The following is an 8,134-nucleotide window of genomic DNA, read 5'->3' as shown; positions in this document are numbered from 1 at the left end:
TTTCCACTAATATGCGGACAGTTATTTACATCTAGACATGCTGCACTCGAGAAAATAAATGCATTTATTTAGCAGTCCGTTATCAGATCAGAATAAGTGCCGTGTTGATACGCTGGTATATCCACGAGGACTCTCGTTCTCCTCCCATCCCCGCATGAGCTTGACGGCACCATGGACTCCTGTAGGGAACAGTTTGCCGCAGTCAACGGTATTTCACATATCAGGGTGATAACGATGATTTACTGGTGTAAAAGTTTAGTTGTTTGACGGTTTAGCATAGTAGAGCACTTTTTAACAAGCTACACGTTGTTTTAGTCGCACTTTTTACCAAAAAAAACGAAGGTTTAAAGAGACTCGCGGAGCTGTCCAGGTGCTGAAGAGTCTCCAGTGGCGGAAGCCAAGATCTTCACTGTTTGTACAACAGCCAGCGCTGCTTCACCCATAGACACACTCATCAACTGCACAACACCCTCCTCAACACAGCAGCACACGAGGAAACCTCGGCGTCATCGTCATTTGAACGCAAAAACAATTAAAAACGCTACAGTAAAATTCAGTTAGTTAACTGTGATTTAGCTTACCATATACTGTACAGTGCACGACACGATCTAGCCTACGCTATACTTTTACGGTAAAATAACAGTAAAAATAATATGCGAACTATGCGAATGTTTAGATGTTATGGTAACACTTTATTTTAAGGTGTCCGTGTTACACATGTTACATGTACTTACTATTATAGTCTAATAACAATTAATTTTGCATAATTACATGCAAGTAAGTAACCCTAAGCCAAACCCAAATCCTAACCCTATATAATAAGTACATGTAGTTAATATTACTCAGTACTTATATGTATAATTACACTGTAACAAGGACACCTTAAAATAAAGTGTAACCGATTTATTTAAAAAAGTTGGTTTCTTTTTATTTGTATTAATTTATGTTTTATTCAGTTTATGCTTATTGCCTTATTTTAGTCTTAATATTAGCCAAGTCCTATCATATATATATATATATATATAGTCTTGTTATTATTATTGGGTACAATTCGATTTAAAATCCGAATACAGTAATATTTTACTCTGTTGTCATGTGCCTATTGAGAATGCATATATATAGGCTATACAGAATAAGTACAAATATTCACAATAGACTTTATTCGGGGTAGCGCCATATTTGTGTTTTGACAGGAATGAAAACGAGGCTGTGAGGGATGGAAGTACTGTACAGTGCTTTCTATGGATTGTACTGTCAGTAGACCAAAACCAAAAAAACAATAATAATAATAATAATTTTGAAAGTTGTGAGACCTGTTACTAATGTTCAAGATAAACATAAATAATTGAAACAGATTGTGGTCTGCAAGTAGGCCTATTTGAACTGTTTCAATGTGTCAAGACGTATTGACTCAAGACATATTGAATTGCTGTAGAGAATTTTGATTAACTTTCAACAAGTCATCATGTGTCCTTCCATTGTGCCAATTGTATTGTTATCAGTATATTTTACAGTAACAAAAAAGTTTGAATAACTTAGGTTGATATGTTAATATTTAGGCTGTTTTTTTTCCCAGCTTGATCAATGACATATAAAACAGTCACTAAAATGCCACACACCTGTAACATCATAACTGTATGTAGGCTACTTTAAAGAAGTGTATAGACTTTCATTCTAAGGATATATATCAAAACAGTAACCATTATTACTGTGAATACAATATTATTATAATATTAAGTAGTCTGTAAAATAAGGTTTACCCAATTATTCTTAAAGGGAGAAATAAAAACCCTTTTTTTGTACATGGCTTTCTAACAACAGGCAGTCTCTTGCAATTTACTTCTAAGATCATTATTGGATTCTCTGTCTAAACTGGTTTAACTGCAACAGATGGTTAGATCAGATTTTTCATGTGTTAAATGTTATAAAGGGGCCTGTTTTCTTAAAACTCATTTGTATTCACCTCCTCTTGTATTACACATATGTTAATGGAGGCATTCAAATGCAACAACCTTATAAATCTGCTTCTGTAGCATTTTAATCTGTAGCATCCTTTTGCATTTTAATTGCAAATAATGTGCTGATGAACATATTCCATTTGCAGTTTGATCTCTGCTGTCACATCTCTCCAAGGTTAACTGGTTCAGAGATTAAATGTCGTGCAGGTTGAGGATTTCACTCCATTCTTTTTGCTCTGCTGATTAAATCAATTAAGAATTCTAATTAAATAATAAAAAGCCAGTTGTTGTACAGAGTGAATATAAACAGTCTTTAATTTGCTAAAGTTCCCATGACGTTCAAGGCAAGGCAAGGCAAGGCAAGGCAAGTTTATTTGTATAGCACATTTCATACACAATGGTAATTCAAAGTGCTTTACATAAAAGAAAAGAAAAAAAATAATCACAACAATAAAAAGTTCCTCCATTTTCTGTGAGAAGCTTAGAAGTGGAGATGTTGGAGAGAGGAATAATGTGTCTGGTGAGCGGGGCTCTAGCTCTGTTGTTTCCGGTGGCTGTGATATGTTGTCCTGGCTTCCCTGGCTGTTTTCCAGAAAGTCGTCCTTGGGTGCTGAGTCTTGGAGCTGTTCTGATACGTCACAGTCTGTCTGTGATGAGCTCTGTGGGAAGGGCTCAGCCGGGATGGTGTCCATGAGCAGTGCTTGTTGTGGCTGCGTGGTGTTATCAGTGTCCTTGTGGGATGTGTCAACCACATGATGACTCGGAAGCTGATATGAAGTCCTGTGGTCACTCATACTCTGTCCAGGTGTGTGTGTGCCATTCAGGTTGAGTAGTTTGGCATACACTACTGAAGGATGACGGATGGAGAAGTAGATGTTGTCCTTTAGCACTCTTGCACCAAGTTTGTTTAGGTGGAGGCCATCCAGTTTAAACAGTTGTCTATGGCCCCAGAAAAGATTGAAGTTATCGATGAAATTGACTCCTTTTAAGCTGCAGATTCTTTGTAGCCATGTGTTCAGCCCAAGCAAACGTGAAAACATATTAGTTCCTCTTGCTGGGAGTGGCCCACTGATGAACGACTGAACTTTAAGTCTTCGAAGTGTTTCAAAGAGTTCAATGAAGTCCTTCTTAAGGAGTTCTGACTGCTCTTTCCGAATATCATTCTTCCCCACATGGATGATGATTCGATTTGCAGTCTTGTGCTTCATTAGAATTTTCCGAAGTTCTTTGTTCATGTTATTCTTTGGTCCTGAACTTAATAGACTGTACAAGGTTTCACAATTATAAGTACATTTCAGGCATTTAGCAGGCTGCTGTGCTCAACAGGTAGCAATAAAAGCAATTTAGTAAGTTATGACTTATGGATAACTTGTGTAATATTCACATATTTTGTCTATTGTCAGTCATGGACCAGAATGAAATGTATGGGAAAACCTGATTGGTCATAGGATCACTTACAAATATAATCTGTTTAAATTAACTAGGTATTATGTGAATGCCTGATGCTGCAGAGACATGTGGAGTTTCAGCAAAAAATTAAAATAGCTAGCTATGCAAATAAAAATACATTCTCAAAACATAAAATATATTTAAATATATATTAATATTTGTATTTTTAAATTAATTTTGCTCATGTGATTATACAACATATACGTTCATATAAAATTACCAGGTCAAGAAAATATGATCATATTACCCCAATTTTACAGTCTCTGCACTGGCTACCTATTAAGTTCCGTATCAGTTACAAAATATTATTACTTGCCTATAAGGCCCTTAATGCGTTAGCTCCTGCGTACCTTACTAGTCTTTTACCACGCTACAATCCATCACGCTATTAGAAAATACGGGATTAGTTTCCACTGTTATGCTGATGATACTCAACTATATATCTCAACAAGACCAGATGAAACTTCTAAATTATCTAAGCTAACAGAGTGTGTTAAAAATGTAAAAGATTGGATGACCAATAATTTTCTCCTATTAAATTCGGATAAGACAGAGATATTACTTATTGGACCAAAAGACAGTACACAGAATCTCTTGGATTACAATTTGCAACTAGACGGATGTACTGTTACTTCCTCTACAGTCAAAAATCTGGGTGTTATATTAGATAGCAACTTGTCTTTTGAAAATCATATTTCCCATGTTACAAAAACAGCATTCTTCCATCTTAGAAACATTGCCAAGTTATGAAATATGTTACCTGTTTCTGATGCAGAAAAGCTAGTTCATGCATTCATGACCTCTAGACTGGACTATTGTAATGCACTGCTAGGTGGTTGTCCTGCATCTTCAATAAACAAGCTACAGGTAGTCCAAAATGCAGCGGCTAGAGTCCTTACCAGGTCAAGAAAATATGATCATATTACCCCAATTTTACAGTCTCTGCACTGGCTACCTATTAAGTTCCGTATCAGTTACAAAATATTATTACTTGCCTATAAGGCCCTTAATGGTTTAGCTCCTGCGTACCTAACTAGTCTTCTACCACGCTACAATCCATCACGCTCCCTAAGGTCGCAAAACTCTGGACTTTTGGTAGTACCTAGGATAGCAAAGTCCACTAAAGGAGGTAGAGCTTTTTCGCATTTGGCTCCCAAACTCTGGAATAGCCTTCCTGATAATGTTCGGGGTTCAGACACACTCTCTCTGTTTAAATCTAGATTAAAGACTCATCTCTTTGGCCAAGCATTCAAATAATGCATCTCATAATCTTGTACTGCAGTTATATGTGATCAAATGCACATTATTATTATTCTTTAGTTTGGGTTAAACAAATCAATTTTGCTTGGTTGGAACAGCAGCTACGCTAATTATGTCTCTATTTGTTTCTCTGTTTTTGCGTAACTAGGGTTTACACAAGCTTCAGTCTGGATCCAACCCTTACGAAGATCTGAGATAACCGAACAGCTGAGAAGAGATGATGCCAACCCCTCAGAGGACCTCAGATGATGCCAACCCTGAAACAACTTACAGAACTACCACATTTTGCTATATGTTTGATTGCATCATATAATAATTGTTGTTAATAGTGTTCATCGTCTGTTTGATTACGTCTTTAATTGATTTTTCCGTACATTTCTGCCATATGTACATTAATTGACAGTCACCACTGATAAGCTACCACTAAATATTGTAGAAAATTAATTTGCTGTAAAGTTGCTTTGCAACGATTTGTATCGTGAAAAGCGCTATACAAATAAACTTGAATTGAATTGAATTGAATAAAATAATTCCAACATTTAATCACGTTTTCACATAGAAATTATTTTTGCAGAGAGCCAGTGTTTTTGACCAACAATCTCTTTTTAGGTTGTACTGCCCTCTGCTGGGAAGATTTCTTTATTTAACCAAAGTGTCTTTAACCAGTGACAACCAACAGATAGTCTCAGCATAAATACATTTTTAAAGAATTCACTCTATGATTGTGTGTCTATCTACATTTTAAACAAATCAGAATACGTTATATCTAATAAAAACTGTAACTAATCTGTGTGTGTAAATATAAATATATACATTTAAAGATAAATCATAATAAATCTTAATCGTGACGATTATGTCGTCTAGAACACAATGACCTCTTTAGATAATCTCTCTCTTCACCTTAGTATGCATTACTAGCCAACCACCTAAGTGTATGTGTGTGCGTGTGCGCACTGCAGTTTTAGTTGACAGATTGCATAACATTCATGAGATTATTTAATATGCACTTTGAGTGTTTACATATATCTCCCCTGTCTGTGAGTTTAAGGACGGATTTGATGCTGTCTCTAATACTGATGTCGCATATCTGATATTGATGATACTTAAATTAATATCTTAATCCTCTCGTGTGCTGAATTCGATGCTGAATATGGATTTGGAAGTGTTCTCTAACCAAATGTTTTTTTTTTTATAATCAACATTCAGACCTTTGAATGAATTGACAGCTCACACGCCAGAGGAAGCCCTCCTCAAGTTGTGTCTAATACTTAATGTTATTCAAACCTTACTGAGCTGTAACTCATTAACATGAAGCTTAATTATTCCCTGTCTGCTGTCTTCCTACCTCTTAATTTTGAACATTAATTAGCAATGAGAAATAATCTCAAACATTTGATCAAAGAACAATCATACATCAGTGATTATAAATCAAGCATGAAGTTACGACAAACAGAATTCTCTGTTTATGTGAAAAGAAAATTCATGCTATATTAGAATGAGAACGCACAGTGTTCAAATAAAATAACATAACAAAAGACTTTTGATTCTATGAAGCATTTATTGTATACCCTAGACCAAATCATTGCTTGAAAGTTGGAAAATGCTCTTGATGTGTGTGAATTACATAAAGACTGCTGTCATATCTTTCAGAATTGTGGTACTTAGATGGAATTTAACATTATGACCACCAAGTGGGAGACTATAGTTCCCTAAAAAGGATATTGTACATAGACGCCACAAGCACAAGCACAACTACTCTGTAACCAACACAGAGCCCACAAAATGTGCACTGATTCATGTTCAATGTTAAGCTCAATTGATAGCATTTGTGGCATAATATCACAAAAATTATTTAGACTTAAAAAAAAGTTAAGTATTACTATTAAGCACTTACAATAGGGACAATTTCTGGAGGACTTAAAGCAGAAAGGTGAAGCAAAAATATTTACATTAATTCATCTGTTAAAATGTGTGTATTATTCGAATTGTGAAGTTGTAAATCATTTTTAGTCAATGAAGTTGGTAAGTTTGATATAACTTTACACAGAAAAGATTTTATCACATTAAAACCATGTTAACAAATATTTTTCACATCTTGTGTCTCTACTACTAAAACAGTAAGTCATTTAACATTGACGAATTGGCCTCAAAACTGATATGGTACCAAATGCTATCAGTTAAGCTCAACATTTATTGAATATTCCTTTTAAAGCTTAAGAAACTGATGGCATCATGAAAGTACTGTAGTTGTTGTTTTTGTTTTCTCCATGATTTTTAAGTCAGTTTTTAATCAGGAGTTAAACCGCTTAGTCTGCTTAGTTTTAGTCTTTAAAGCAGCCCCCCTGCTGACTTGTCCAGTTAGATTGTGGGTAAAATACTGAAGCAGACATAAACCTGTTACCATCGCGTAATGTATTTCTTCACATTTCTGATGTGGGATTACAGGAAACATCACAAGTAACAGTGGTGCAGAAACGATAAGACTGAATTTACTGATGTGAATAAGTAAGGCAGTTCACACCATTTTAATATAAATATCATGTATAGAAAGTTTATATAGTTTGTTGGTTCACACATTTCAGAATTTTTAGTGTTTTGCGTACCACACAATTAAATAAGCACACATATCTGACAGGATACTCAAAGGAAAAACAGTGTTAAGATGACAGGTTTAAATGTGAACCTGGTTCGGAAGTTACAGTACCTAACATGTGACTTTGCACTCACATTTGCCACATGACACCATGTGACTGCAAGACCCTATACATACAGAAATACAGAGAGAGAGAGACTGAAATATGGTTTTAGTCACTGAACCTAAAAAAACTGGGTTGGTGATATTTCATATAGCGAGTGTGTAGGGACTGCAAGACCCTATACAAACAGAAATACACACAGAGAGAGACTGGAATATGGTTTTAGTCACTGAACCTAAAAAAAACTGGGTTGGAGATATTTCATATAGTGAGTTTTAGTGTTCATTGGACTATGCAAATGGCCAACCCGTGGAGGGAATGCTGGATTAGCTCAGTGAATCACTGCATGCAATATTTAGCACTAATCTGTACTCTTAAATCCAACAGGCCCTCCTCATTGCAATGAGTTACACATTAAATCTGTTCTGAGAAACACAGTGGAAGTAAGTCATCACAGTTAATCCGTCACCTGACTCCAAATAACTGCCAAAATAATGCTGTTGGTTGATGAAACATTCATCACACACCCGGTTTTCGCCACTTAGACTTTACAAAAGTCACTCTGTACTTTGTTTCAGATCTGTTTGAATCTAAATAACAACCTAGCATCATTATATTGATAGTTTTTGTCTGTACATGATGTATTCAGATGAAAGATAAGGAACCTCCTTTGATTCTTGGTTATTTTGAACATATGACTCAGAAGTCCTACTGAAATCTACTGTTTTTATTTTGGGATAAGGGCAATTCTTAATTGTTCACAATGGTGAA

Source organism: Sinocyclocheilus rhinocerous, unplaced genomic scaffold, assembly GCF_001515625.1.
Source record: "Sinocyclocheilus rhinocerous isolate Xijiao unplaced genomic scaffold, SAMN03320098_v1.1 scaffold193, whole genome shotgun sequence".
NCBI classification, from domain to species: domain Eukaryota; kingdom Metazoa; phylum Chordata; class Actinopteri; order Cypriniformes; family Cyprinidae; genus Sinocyclocheilus; species Sinocyclocheilus rhinocerous.
Note: the sequence above shows the minus strand (reverse complement) of the source record.